Genomic DNA, 15039 nt, shown 5'->3' on the forward strand with positions numbered 1-15039 from the left:
GACAGCTATTCCAAGATGGAACACATCCACTTAACATGGGGAATGTGGGGAGAGGCTGATGCTTGTTGGTGGGGATATTTCTGGAGACACTTTCTACTGAGTCTAACCAGGTGGTACTGTTTCTAAGATTCCTTTTAATTTGATTTCCAGGTTCTCAGGACTTGGCTTCAATTAAACAAGAAGTACTTACCCTTGCATTCATCCATTACTGTGATTCTGATTGGTGCTGAAACCCAAGATCTTGGTCATTAGCTTAGAATGATGATTCCTTAAAGGTAATAAAGATAGAACTTCTTTTTATGAATTTATTTATTTGAAAGGCCAAGTTCCAGAGTGGGGGGGAGAGGGAGAGGGAGAGGGAAAAGGAGAGAGGGAGAGAGGGAGAGAAGAAGAGAGGAAGAGAGGGGGAGAGGGGGAGAGGGAGAGAGGGAGAGAAGGGGAGAGGGAGGGGGAGAGAGAGAGAGAGAGAGAGAGAGAGAGAGAGAGAGAGAGAGTCTTCCATCTACTGGTTCATTTGCCAAATGGCTGCAATGACTGGGGATGGTCCAGGCCAAAGCTGGGAGCCTATAACTCTATCTGGTCTCTCACATGGGTGGCAGGGCACAAGAATTTTGGCTACCTTCTGCTGGTTTCCCACAAGCATTTACAGAGAGTTGGACTGGAAATGGAGCAGCTGGGACTCAAATCGGTGCTCATATAGGATGACAGCATTGCGGAGTGCAGATTCACCTACTGTGCCACAACACCAGCCTCTGGAACTTCTTATCCCAGAGAATCAACACATTTCTTCAGCTTCATTTTCTTTTGGTGAAAGAGAAACCTATTTCTCAATAGATTGTATTTTCCTCATGTTCCTTCTCACTTTATGTCCAACCTCTCCTACAATAAATAAAAAGGCAGATGTCACTCTCTATCCCAGACTGGTTGGGATTAAGGTTGCAAAGCAAATAGCCATGTTTCTGTGTCTTTGATAATTGTGGGTGTTTATGACAAGAAATATACAACACTTTCCAACTGAGAGCATGGAAGGATTTGGGCAAAAACCATTGAGGGATCCAAGAGTTTAACCTGAAATGATGGACCTCTTGCAGATGCCAGAAAATGCTAGCAGGGCCTCAAAGTTAGAGGAAAAAGATCCATACTTATCTTATGCTCTTCTCTGGTGCTTTCTCCTAAGAAGCAAAAATTCTCTGTATTATGTTCATTGACAAGTCAGAGTGTCAATAGTGAGATTAATTCTTGTTGCCTTATTGTGGCTCCTCACTTCTCTTGGGGCCAAGACTGTGTAATATTTGTAGTCTTCACACAAAACCACATAAGTTTCTTTCTTGTCTTTTATTTATGACTCCTGCTGTAGTGACTACTCCCACCAATGTTTGCTTGATCCAGACTCTGTTCATTTTCTGCCAGACAGTATGATTTTTTTAAACTTTCCTGCTATTTCTTTGCCAAAGAGTAGATTGCCTTAGTTTTTTCTTCCCTATTAAGTAGTTTGAATGCTTAGAAAAATTCACTGAAGCCAAAATTACTTCCTAACAATTTAGAGAATCACATCTAAGTGAATATGGCTTCCCATGAAGCTTAGTTAGAGTCCATTTCCAAATTTCCCCATTCAAAAAGGGAAAAGTGTGAATTTTAAAAGAAAAGCATGTTGCTGTGAGTATTGGGTATGGTATGAAACTGGCATATTTTTCCCATTTTACATGTGAGAAATAATAGCATTCAAGAGATGAAATGCCTTGCCTAAACTCACATTGTTGTGTAGAAAATAGGAGAGTAGTACTTTAAAACCAGATATTGGACCTAAATTCCATAATTGTTCTGTGTCATACTTCTGTCTGTACATGATGATTTTCAACATATAAACTATGCAATTGTAAAGCAGTCTTATCATTATGATCATTTCTTCATTATTACAAGCTCTTTTATTTATCAGACTATAAAGATTACCAAATGTGTGACAGCAGACTAGTGATAGAGAGTAAACTCCTGAGCACAAGACTCCAGGTAGCTTATTCTACACTGATTACATGCAGTCAGGCACTGGAGATTTTCTCACTTAGTGTGAATCCAAGAATGACTGACTCCAAAACCCAAGCTTATCCCACTATACCACACTGCTTCACAGTAGCATCACCTGGTTGCTGGATACTCCAGTCTGTGATTCTCAAAGAATGCTCTTTGGACCTGTATCACTTGAGAACTTGTTAGAAATGCCAAGTTATTGACCCCACTTCAGACCTCCTACTTTAGAAACTCTGGGACTGTGGTTTAATAAACCCTGAAATCTGTGGCTTGGTGCAATGCATGTACACTCAAGGGGGGAAAAAAAAAACTAGGCAAAATGTTTTATCTACAATACACAAGGCTGAAACATGCTGTTAATTTTCATAAGAAAAACCTTCCCAAATAACCTAGAATTCTAGTAGGTCTTTTTTAGGATTAACATAAAGACATATAAATGCCATTTTGAAAAGAAACTCAAAATGATGAATATCCCCAAATTTCTGTTAGCATGGCATCTATCTAAGGTACCAAAATTTCTGCAAGGGTTACTGAACATTTTTTCATCATTACATTATGTGCTCAGATTACATTAAGAATATCTGGATGAAGTTCCACTGTATTAACTAGTGTCTTTTCAACCTTGAGTTTTATTATGTTCAAGAAGGTGATGTCTGCATGTTCTTTGGCTTAGAGAGGAGATAGGGGAGAATGAGAAACAGAGGAGAACCTAAATATTTCTCACTTTCTCATTTTAAAACAAGTAGCAAAATATTACTCAGTCATCAAAATGGATGAAATCCCAACACTTGCAACACCACCGATGGAACTGGAGAACACTATGTTAAATGAGACAAGCCAGACATAGAAAGATAAATAGCACATGTTCTCTCTCACTGGTGGAAGTTTAAAAAAAGTCATGTGAACATGGAATAGTGAGGTGGGAAGGGTTAGGGGAAGGGAGATAGAAAGAGGTTGTATAACAGGTACAAGAACAAAGAAGTAACAAGTGCTGGTGTTCTACAGTGCAGTGAGGAGACTATAGTTCACAATGGTGTGTTACACACTGTGTGAAGAACTGGAAGGCAGTCCTGAAAGACTACAAACATAAAGCAATGATAAGAAAATGGTAGTGCTATTTGCTTAATCTGATCAGCCTACACTACATACATGTATTAACATATGGCACCATACCCCACAAACACCTACAGATTAACATCTTTTAATAAAATTTTAAGAAATCATAAACATAAATAGAATAAACAAGCAAGAAAATAAATATGTGATATAAAAGTTTAGTCCTGTAAGGAGATTTTCCAGGCATGGAGCAACATCTGGAGCAAATCTTAGGATTTTTCCCAGAAGAGGTGGAAAGAGAGAAATCATAGCAAAGAAAGGGAAAGGATCCATAGGATTTGGGGACTGTGCAAAGACCCTAAGCTTGGCATAAACCTGAGGAGTCAGACTGAAGTGCTTATGTTCATCCAGCATAAAGAGGCTCTGAACTAGAGAGGCTAAGTGGTATTCTACAAAACAAGGTTACGTTTTCTGAGTTTGTGCCTTACATTCCTACCCATTACACTTGGATTTACACTAACTTTACCGGACACAACTCAACTCCTCCAGACTTCAAACAATGGATCTAGAGATCCTAGTGAAGGCTGGGACACTCCTTGCAGCAGCTTCAAGCCACAGCATGGTCAGCCACAGGCTCTGTAGAAAAAGTCATGGCCAGCTAGGACAGGGAGGGTAGCAAACATAGACCGCATGGATGTGTTCTCATGCCAAGAGCTCAGCAGGGGCATGAATTACGAGTTACAATCCCAGACTGAAGCAAACTATAGTAGCACTTAGCAAATCTCTCTTTACTCAACTCATCTTCTGAGACAAACCCACAGCAAACAGGCACAGAGCCAATGCTACTCAGTCTTCAGTGCTTAGCTGTGCCTAACAACACTGTCATCCCTCAGTGACAGACACTGCTTCCTTTCAGTTTCGTGTGTTGGGGAGGAGCACTGCACAGAGACTCTATACAAAACTCCCTGGATAGAAGTGAGATACACGGCAGACCCACAGAATGGCAGATGTCCTAAACAGCACTCTGGCCTCAGAATCAGCCCTCAAGGCATGCGGATCCGGCTGAAATGCCCATGAGAGTATTTCAGGCATGGAAAGCCAAGACACTCTGGGGGAAAAAAAAAACCTAAATGAAAGATCTCCGCGAGTGAGATCCCGGTGGAAAGAACAGGTCTTCAAAGAAGGAGGTGCCTTTCTCTGAAGGGAGGAGAGAACTTCCACTTTGACCTGGCCTTGTCTAAAAATTATCAGAGTCAGTGAACTCAGGGGGCTTCCATAGCCTTGGCAGCTCATGACAAGAGCCTAGGTTGATTACTGAGGCCATAAACAAGAGTGTCAATTTGTTAAATCAACAACAGGAGTCACTGTGCACTTACTCCTCATGTAGGATCTTTGTCGTTAGTGTGCTGTACATTGAGATTTAATGCTATAACTAGTACTCAAACAGTATTTTTCACTTTATGTTTCTGTGTGGGAGCATACTGTTGAAATCTTTACTTAATGTATGCTAAACTGATCTTCTGTATATAAAGAGAAACGAAAATGAATCTTGATGTGAATGGAAGGGGAGAGGGAGTGGGAAAGGGGAGGGTTGCGGGTGGGAGGGACATTATGGGGGGGAAGCCATTGTAATCCATATTCTGTACTTTGGAAATTTATATTCATTAAATAAAAGTTTAAAAAAAAACTCCCTGGATAGAAGTGAGGAAGAAAGGAAATGAGACTGAGATGAGAAAGTGTAAAGAGAAGTCTTTGATACAGAGAAAAGGTGGGTCAACATTTAGTATTGTCTATAGGGTATTAATATCACCAGAAAGGTGAAAATTGTAATTAAGAATCAACACCAAAAATTTTGAACAGAGCAGATTTGGGGAAGTATTGAGAGAGAAGATTGAGGGTGAGAAAGTGTTGGGGTGTGTGGCAAGGACTGGGAGGTAATGTGGCCTTTGCAAAACATAGCTGATGCATGGCTATTTTTTAGAGAACTGCTAGAGTTGAGTGAGGGTTCTCTGCTGTGAGCACTTGCCCCACAGTGAAGGATCATAGGGCTGTAGTAAGCAATCTGCACTCAGAATCTGAGGACTCCAGCCCTTGTGGGAAGGTTAGCATCGTGGAAGCTACCTCTCTACAGATGACAAACACATGGGTCAATTCTGCAGAAGCTTTCATTCAAACGTGGGTCTTTCCACTGTATTTTCATAATGAGCTTCAGGCTCAGTACTGACTCTTGCCTCTCATGAACATGAGGCTGCAGATCTTCCAGTGGCTGGTACTGATATCTGTCCATCAGTGGCTTGGACTGAAGCCCCTGCACAAAACCTTCAGAGGATCACCCCTGCATCACCCCTGTTGTCTCTGTCTGTCAGAGTTCCCTGTGGATCTCATTCTAGTATCATTACTTCCAGATACTAATGGCCTCCTGAGGGTCTCCTTTTTCCCATAAAATGAGCTCCAGAAGAGAAGAGGTCCTGTAGCTTTGTTCTCTGCCCCATCCTCAGTACTGAGCCCTAGGTAGGTGTCACCATGCATCTGCTGAATAAGTTAGTGTTTTTTTAGCAGATGTCTTCCCCACAGTAGACGGGTCATGCCCGTGGGCTCTGAGCTGCTCCTAGTGGCTGCTCACAGCAACTGGCCCAGGGCATGTGCTCCATCCATCGGTTTTCTGGGGGCACTGAATGATTGTGAAGCGTTGTTGCTGTTTGCTTCAAAAAGGCAAAGAGAATCTGCTACCACCTTCGGCTTAACCAATTTATATATAAAAAAAAATTTTAGGTTGTTGGAAAATGTTAACTTGGATACAAAAGTGATCTTGTTGTCTTTCTCTTTTGCAAAACCAGCTTAATGATACATTTGACCAGCACTTTACATGAATTACACTCTAGATGAATCTATCCACTTAAAATATCTAGAACTGCTCACTTAAAAACCTTTTTAAAATCTCAGTTTAAATTTTGTCTCGACAGATGTATTCTACATTCTTTCACATCATATTCATACAAAAGATGAAAATGTACAAAAACTTGACTTATATTTACTGAAAATCTCTAAAATAGATACAATTAACTCTTCCTTGAGAAAAAGAATTGAACTTGTAAAAACTGTAAATATATTCTCTGACAATACATCTAAAGCTCAATGCATTCATACTGGAAAAAGCACTTACTTCTGCCCAGGGCTGAAGAGCTACTTATTTATATGTGTTAATAACACAGTGTCATTTCCCTTCTACACAGAAAGGCACTGATGTAAGAGATGCTGGTGTTTGGGCACCAGATGGTACTACATCATCCGACAGTGCTACAACAAACAGAACTGGCTACATTTTGTGTGTGTGCGTGTGTGTATCAGTGGAAGAAACATTTGAATCAATATAACTCTGTGGTCCTGAAATATCTGCTAAGAGATGTGATGACACCAGAAGCTATTGTTTCATAAAAGTATATGCACCTAATGTTTTCAATAGCCTCGGGGGTGTGCCTATCAAACAGAATCTTCACACTGTGGATGCTAACGTGTTATTAACATAAAATGAATAAGCTACTGACATGCCATTCTATAGGGAAAAGTCTTGGCTCAGGATTCACTTCCATGATCACTGAGAATATTCACGAAGGCATTGAACTCCAATGTGTGTCTATTGAGTTTCATTGTTTTTTACTTTTATTCAAATTTACAATTGAGTGTTTTTAAATGATGAGACTCATCTACAAAACCTCATTCTGCAAGCAAACAAACACCATGCCTTGGTTTTGTGATACTGAGACACTAATGTTTAGAAATTAGATTGTCAATCAACTCTGTCTCCTCCCTTCACAAAGAGGATGGAAATCTCAAATATGGGATCTGTGTATAATGAAGTTATTCTGGCCATTTTCCTATGCACAAATAGGCTCACAGAGCTCATCAAATCAAATCTCTTCTTATGATGTCCTCCACTGTAATTGTAAGTGCAGAAGGTTAGAAATGAACAGATCATAAAAATGATGTGCTTTCTTCTCTCTGGACTTCAGAATGCATGTGTGGAGATATTATGGATCCTTGTAGATCTACCCCTAAATGTGGCGTTGCTGCATGTGTGAGCGAGCAGAAGTTTCCAATGTGTAATATTCAATAGGAAGTGCTCCAGTTCATCTTCATAGTTTTGCAGTTACCAAAGGTTGATACAAGCAGTCTTCCAAAACTTCATGGAAAATATGTATCATGAAAAAACTATGTGTGGATTTCAAACATTTTTGCACCAAAATAATTTTTTTTCATTCTATTTTTCTGTGAACTTTTTTGTGAACTACTCCTTTAATGAGGGGTAACAGAAGAGACAACATTGAGAATCTGCTCTGCAGGGCCTGAGGGGTGCAGATGAGCTCCTGACTGATGCATGGACCAGAGCTAAATAGGATGTCTGACAAGAAGGAAGGGAGAAGAGCCAGATGTGATGGAGCAAGCACACAATGTGTACTATTGTGATGGGCGACTTAGAGAACATGCTCAGTGTCAAGGATGACCTTCTGTATCTACTTGGAGTTGAAAGAACTTGAATCAGCTTCTTAATCAAGGAGAACAATGAAAGAAGAGTGCTTATTCCCAGTGCTCCCACCTGTTGGGTCAGGAGCCCATGCACATCTTTTTTTTTTTAACTTTTATTTAGCAAATATAAATTTCCAAGAGCCCATGCACATCTGACATAACATATTGCCTTCTCATTTTTTTGCACCCAGAATGCAATACCTACTGATTTTTTACACAGAAACTAAATCATTTTCATGTTTTTTCATATATTTGCTTCTTCTGTTTTTCTATGTTTCCCTATGTGAAATATGATTGAATGTGTTAGAGATTCAGTTTTTTCATAGGTAAGCAGATATACTGCTCCCTAGGGTGATCATATGTTTCAACTAATATATCATTTAAAAATGATAATGCATTATACAAATGCTAGTAATCTTTTGAATGAATCAATCATTCCTTGTCCTGAAACTGAATCTGAAGCCTTATCTCATTTTGGAGGTAGATCGTTTCCTTAAGTTCAGATCCAGTGACATGCAAAGCTGGCATGGGGTCTTGAGCGGTGGCCCATTTCCTGGTTTTCCATGTGTTTTGCACATGGTTTTTGAATCCCAGCTGTACACAACTCAAAAGTTTCTGACTTTGAGTGGCTGTTGAGTCCTGGGCACAGCTAAGCTGTTTAAGTGAATTTGCATTCAGTGGAAAAGGGTCCCCAACCCTATTAGAGGCTGCCTAAGGTCTGGTGAGGCACAAGGCAAGGATGCTTTCACATGCAGGAAGTGTGATGCTCTTTAAACAAACCTGCTGTAAATAAGGCGGGGGGTATCATTGCCCCCAATGAAACTAACCTAAGATTCTTCACTCACTTCTGACCCTGAACCAGAAAGGATCTGAAAAATTGACTGGTTGAACTCCCTGAAACAAATGATGCTTGAGTGGTTTCATGCATAATAACAGCCTTTGATGTAAATGGAGCCATCAGTCAACAGCCACTGATGCTGTGTTGTAACCTCTATTTCTGCAAGGCCCCTCTTGGGGGGACCAAAAGCACCCAGGAGCTTATTGTCTTTGCACACCCCAAGCCCAGAAAGCAAGTTACAGTCCCTCATAACCAGCCCTTTCAGTGAAGATTTGGGGAAATTCTGGAAGTCAGGACTCCAGCATAAACCCTTTCACAACTACATTATTAGAGAGCTTTGTGCTTTAGCTCTGGCAGCCTAAATCCTGCTCTTACAAAGTAAGTAGGATACTGTTCTCATAAAACTTGCGGATCAAGTGATGCCTTAAACATTACATTCAGATAAAACTAAAACTAGTTCTTTCAGCCTCGGGTCTTCCTATGCATTGAGTCAGCACCCAGTGTGTAACATCTGTCAAAACACTTGGTCCTTTCATAGCTTTTATTGAGTATGGGATACTTGACACTGAGGCGCAATCCTCAAGGCTGCCTTGGAGGGAGGACAGTGTTGCCGGAGGAACAGCACACATCTCCCTGCCTGCTCACATCTATTAGTGAGGTGCTGCATGCCATTGTGCTTTATTTCTTTTAAAACAAATATATGCTTGCAGTTTGCATGATGAACTTAGAACAAAAATGAAAGGAGATGGATAGGAGTCATTTTCAGACAAGATTTACCTCCAAGGAGCCCACCAAGCAGCAGATCGCTTCATCACCTCCTGCCTGACAAAGCAGTGACATTAAAGCAAAGGCATGTCCTAATCGTCACGCGTGTAACCACTTTTTTCTTTTTTTCACATTTGTATGCTAATCACGAGAAGCAAAAATAGACTTAGATTGGAAATCAAAGATTGGTTGTATACAGGTAATAGAGTGCTTGAACGCTTTATTTAAAGATAGAAGGCTCTTGAACCAGGCTTTATTATTGAACTAAGACTATCTATCCTTTTTGACACTTTTTAAATTAAGTTCTTCCTCTAATTTATGTTTTTGTCAGCTTTCTTCCCTTACCTGGTTTTAAACTGGCTTTTTTCCCCCTCTCTCTCTAAGTAATAAACTACCCCGGAGCAGAGGGAAAAAAATTTTAATGACCCTCAAAATTCAGATTAACAAAATGGATCATTTGTATATGGCCACAGAATTATGAATCCTTCTGAAATATCTGTACAGAAATTTTGTCTGACACAAATTTTCATTTTCCTTCTCTCTGACATAGCTTTGACTTGCCCCTCTTGAAAATGGAATACTTACAGTGTCTCTTAAAGCAAGGCCAAACACTAAAAAGTCAAGGAGCTTGGGGGACAGTTTTAAGGCTCAAATGAAAAGCTTTTTTATTTTTTTTAATGAAGGGAGACAAACTTCCACAACATGTTAACGCATCAAGTAGCAATCGTATGCCTAAGCTGGACTTGCAGCACCAGATCCGCCTGCCCCTTCACTGGATGCTCAAGCTGCCTTCTTATTATTGTGAAGCCAGCCTGCCTCCCAGTATGTTCTTCCTCCCATCTGACTTCCGCAGAGTTTGAGAGAGCTTAGGACAAACAGAATAGGGGAGCAGCTGCACGCTGATGACTGGTGGCAGCCAGATAATCCACTGTGATATCTTATTGGGAAAAATTGGGGACAATATAATTTCCCCAATTTAACACAACCCCTGCCTGGGAAATGCAAACCAACCTTAACATTCTAAATCTCCTCTGGTTTGGCAGTATTTTTTGTTTTACTATTGTGTATATAGGAGAGACAGAAAGGGTGAGAGAGCACAAAGCTATGCCAAGGAAAAGAAGTATTGCTTCAACTTGACAAACAAGAACCAGAGAGCAAAAAATTATTTACAAAACAATGTCTTTTTGGCAGTGTATTTTTCTCCAGTGTTACTATATTTGTCAATAGGCAAATTCCACTGAAGTCTGGTTGATTTCTACAAACATGAACTTCTGCTTTTCTCATGATTGTGGAAGATGGCTCTTCTGCTATCATGCCTTCATAGCTTTTCTCACATATCTGTATTTTACCAGCCCTCCTAGACTAAGTGGAGTTCCATGTGCCCTTCAGGAATGTCAACACAAAAGTACTTAAAAAAAGTTGTTGAAAAATGAGACAAAAACAAAAGTTTATTTTAGTGCAAAAATTTTTGGAAATCTATGCACATATGAGGTCTTTACAAGTTCATGGAAATGTATATTATGAAAAAACTGCATGGATTTCAAAAATGTTTTGCTCCAAAATAAACTTGCCTTTTAATTCCATTTTCCCAAATTTCTTCAAGTACCCCCATGCCACCCATCTCTAAATACCTCACACTCCAATCAGCAGAGGACCAGACAGCACAGTGAATACAGAACATGCACAGCCACCTCAGCCAGTCCAGGCTACAATTTGACTCCCACTTGCTGGTAGAGTGTCCCTTATGTGAGTCAGTCTCTCCGCCTCTGGAATGGGATAATAACATTCCTCCTGATTAGTTTGCCATGTTTATTAAAATGAAGAATGCTACATAGTAGGCATGATAATAATATGTGTTAAACAAATCAAATCCTATTAATATAACCCACTTTAATAGAATTAAGTCAGAAAATAATTTATTTACCAATCATGGGAAATCGTAGTGCCAGTTGCTGCAGATAAACATCTCAAAAGGTTGCAGGCTAGCACAGGACCTAAGTCAAGTATGCAAATAAGTATTGAATAAAATAGAATGAACACTGGACATTTTCTATGACTGAATTGCAGAAGAAAATATCAGTAGGGTGTGACTGAAATTCAAAGAAATCATCAAACAGTAATTAGTTGAGGAAGTGCTAAAAGTTTAATAGATAATGACATTTAATATGACTTCTTTGAGAATTACTAATACTTAATAATGGAATGATGAATGAGTCAGAGATAAATGGAGCAGAATAATATCTGATGAACAGATCCCAATTTGTGGAAGGATTTGTGTATAGAAAAGACAGCATCACCTTCACTCTGCAGGTGTCAGCCTGAGACCTCCATGAAGACTGCATGGCACAGCATGGGAGCTAAGGCTGCACAGTCTGAAACCTGGGCTCAGATCCCAGCTCCTCTACTCCCTAGCTATGTTGTAGATGAGATGTTTAACAGCACCACAGTTCCCTTCCTACCTCTCTAAAATAGATGCTAGCAACATTCACCTCATTGGATTGCTTCAAGCATTAAATCAAATAGTACATGTCAAGCAGTTAGCACTTGCTCAATAAGCACCCGATAAATGCTACGATTTTGTTCTTTTATAACTTTTTAAAGATTTATTTATTGCTTTGAAATTCAGAATTACAGGGCAGGGGAGGGGGGAGACAGAGAGAGATATTCTATCCACTGGTCCACTCCGCAAATGGCCACAGCGGCCAGGGCTGAGTCAGGCTGAAGTCAAGGGCCAGGTCTTGCACATGGTTCAGGGGCCCAAGCATAAGTGGCCATCTTCTGCTGTGTTCACAGGCACATTTACAGTGAGCAGGATCAGGGGTGAAACAGCCCGGATTCAAACCAGTGCCCATATGCCGTACCAGCACCGCAGACAGTGGCTTACCCCTCTGCACCATTATAACTGGTCCCCTATAACTTCTAAATGTTATTTTAAATGATAACTCCTATCTACACACATAAACAATGAATTCCAGACAAAGTAAAGATTTAATATAAAATATAAAGGCAATCTAGAAAATAATAACTTTGTTTTGGGAAGTGCAAATTTCTATTAGCAACAAAACGTAATAGGTGTGATTTCATAAGATCCAAAAAGTTAATGATGTTTGTATCAAAACATCATGAATTATAAAATCTATTAATAGAGTGGGAAATATTTGTGACATAAATGTAATATATAAATAACTCACAGGTTAAAAAATACTAAACTAAACAGTAAGATGGCGAAGAATTTGAAATGATATGGCACATACTGAGAAAGTTAAGTGGATGCTTTTATTCTGGAACATCTACTACATATGGCCAGGACAAGTGTGATCATTGTAAACTGAACAGATATTCTCTCTTGATGTACATGCATCTTATCTAAAACTGGGTCTCTCTTCAGGAAGTAATTAATAACAAAATAAAATCTTCTATTTTCATTGTCTTCACCAATTATATTTCTTTTATGTTATTTTCAATAACTTCATTCTTATACTCTCTGGTTCCAACTCCCTACTTGTAAGTCAATACAAACAGGAGGAAATACAGACCCTATATCGGGGCTGATCACAGGGTCCTCCAGCCTGCAGCTGGAGCAGAATCCTGGAGGCATGCCAGGCACTGGCCTGGAAATAGTAGACCTCACTTACAGTCTTCACATACAGTCACTACACAACTGTGGAGTCAGCCAACCATGGACCAGGAAGTGAGAAACAATTCGCATTTGTACTGAACTTTCTACAGACTTTTTCTCCCTCATCATTATTCACTAAACAATGAAATACAATGATATTTACAGGGCATTGATGTTATACCAGGTACTATAGGTAATCTAGAGATGATGTAAAGTATATGAGAGGATTGTGCAGGTTACATGCAAATACATCACTGCATCTGTGGATTTTGGTATCTTCAGGGGGTCTTGGACCACTCCCCGACAAATGCTTAGGGACAACTGTCTTTCACTGGCCAGAACAGTCACTGGCCCAAAATGAATGCCAGACAAACCCATGGGCCCAGCACAGGAAATGAGCTTGGTGGGTATTCTACCTGGTTTCAGCAATGCTACTTTATGGTCCATTCCAGGTTGGGATACAGAGTAGCAGTATAAAGTGATGGTTTTTGATATCATAAAGTAAGTCTCATTGTATAGTTCTGAGTCAAAAACTTTGGCCCACATAATCAGTATCAATGTAGTTAAGTAAAAATCATACATAAATCAAACTCAGTGTAACATTGAAATATTAATTGATAAATTATGAATACCTTACATTTATTTTTCTACTTTTATCTCTTTTCCAAACATTGTGCAACAAACATGCATTACGTTTTTTTTAAAGTGAGGGACTTTCTTTCAAAGATGGAGATTTCAGATTAGCATTGGATGCCTCTTACCAGATTCTGGAAAACAGAAATAAATGGAACTACCGAACTATATGAAACCACATCTACATATGTACTACTGCCTGTACACAGACTTTTTTTTGTGTTTCATGCTTTTTTTTCTTTTTTTTAAAGTTTTATTTAATGAACATAAATTTCCAAAGTACAGCTAATGGATTACAATAGCTTCCCCCTATTTAAGATATTGTTTCAAGCCGGCGCCGCGGCTCACTAGGCTAATCCTCCGCCTTGCGGCGCTGGCACACTGGGTTCTAGTCCCAGTCGGGGCGCCGGATTCTGTCCCGGTTGCCCCTCTTCCAGGCCAGCTCTCTGCTGTGGCCAAGGAGTGCAGTGGTGGATGGGCCAAGTGCTTGGGCCCTGCACCCCATGGGAGACCAGGATAAGTACCTGGCTCCTGCCTTCGGATCAGTGTGGTGTGCCTTGTGGAAGATGTTGAATGCTAGGTTGAAGGAACATTGCTTTGGCACAGGTTCTTATTTGCTTTCCTATCAATCACCTCAAGGAATCATCAACCTGGGACCACTTAATTAAATTCTCAAGCTCAGCTCTTCAGCCACACTGGTGCTATGAACTCCAGCTGCAAATGGGCAAGTACATCAACTTTAGGTCACCACTACTTCCAGGAGTTAACTTTTCTTCCACAGAGCCCAGATTAAGCTATGCTACTTTAATTTGCTTTCCCCTTTCTGAGAGTACAGGTCCTGAGATTGCACCTGGATCTCTTCCCTCCTGTGCCTCTTTAGGCTTCAACACAGTAACCCTGGTCCACAAAGCATTGGCACATGAGCCTCAGAGAGCAAAAGTTGCTTTGGCATATTTTGATACACTCCTTGTGGTCCCTGATTTTAAATGTTTTTTCAGCCTTCTATTGGCTCCTTCTGTTTATCTAGCTCAGTGATGTATTTCAAAACACAATTAATCCAGTCTTTTAGTTTGTAAAATTATCTCTACCGGGAGAATGTATAAGTTAGTTTGGACAAACTAACACAGATGTGTTTTCTCTGTGTGTCCTTTCTTACGTATTAAGCCAGCTAATGAGGAAGTTGCTGTTCCTCATAAGACTATACAAATTTCTGTATGCTTGAACATTCATGGAAGATGGATAAAAGAAACAACCAAGCATTATATTCAAGAAAATAGTGAAAAAATCAATATTAATAAGAGTAAATGGAAGGGACGATTCAATTCTTAAAATGCAAAGTCACTTTGAGAACAAAGAATTAGGTACAGAGATGATAAACAAGGTTACGTGTTTTTGGGGTGTGTTGTTTCACCAATTCTATGAAATAGACTGGGGTTGACAAACTATGAACTGCAGCCCAAATCCTGCTGCCACCTGTTTTTGTAGGTTACTTGAGTTGAAATGATTTTTATATTTTAAAATGGTTGGGAGGAAAATGGAAAATAGTATTTCATGACACATGAAAATTCTATGAAATTTC

Source organism: Oryctolagus cuniculus, chromosome 6, assembly GCF_964237555.1.
Source record: "Oryctolagus cuniculus chromosome 6, mOryCun1.1, whole genome shotgun sequence".
NCBI classification, from domain to species: domain Eukaryota; kingdom Metazoa; phylum Chordata; class Mammalia; order Lagomorpha; family Leporidae; genus Oryctolagus; species Oryctolagus cuniculus.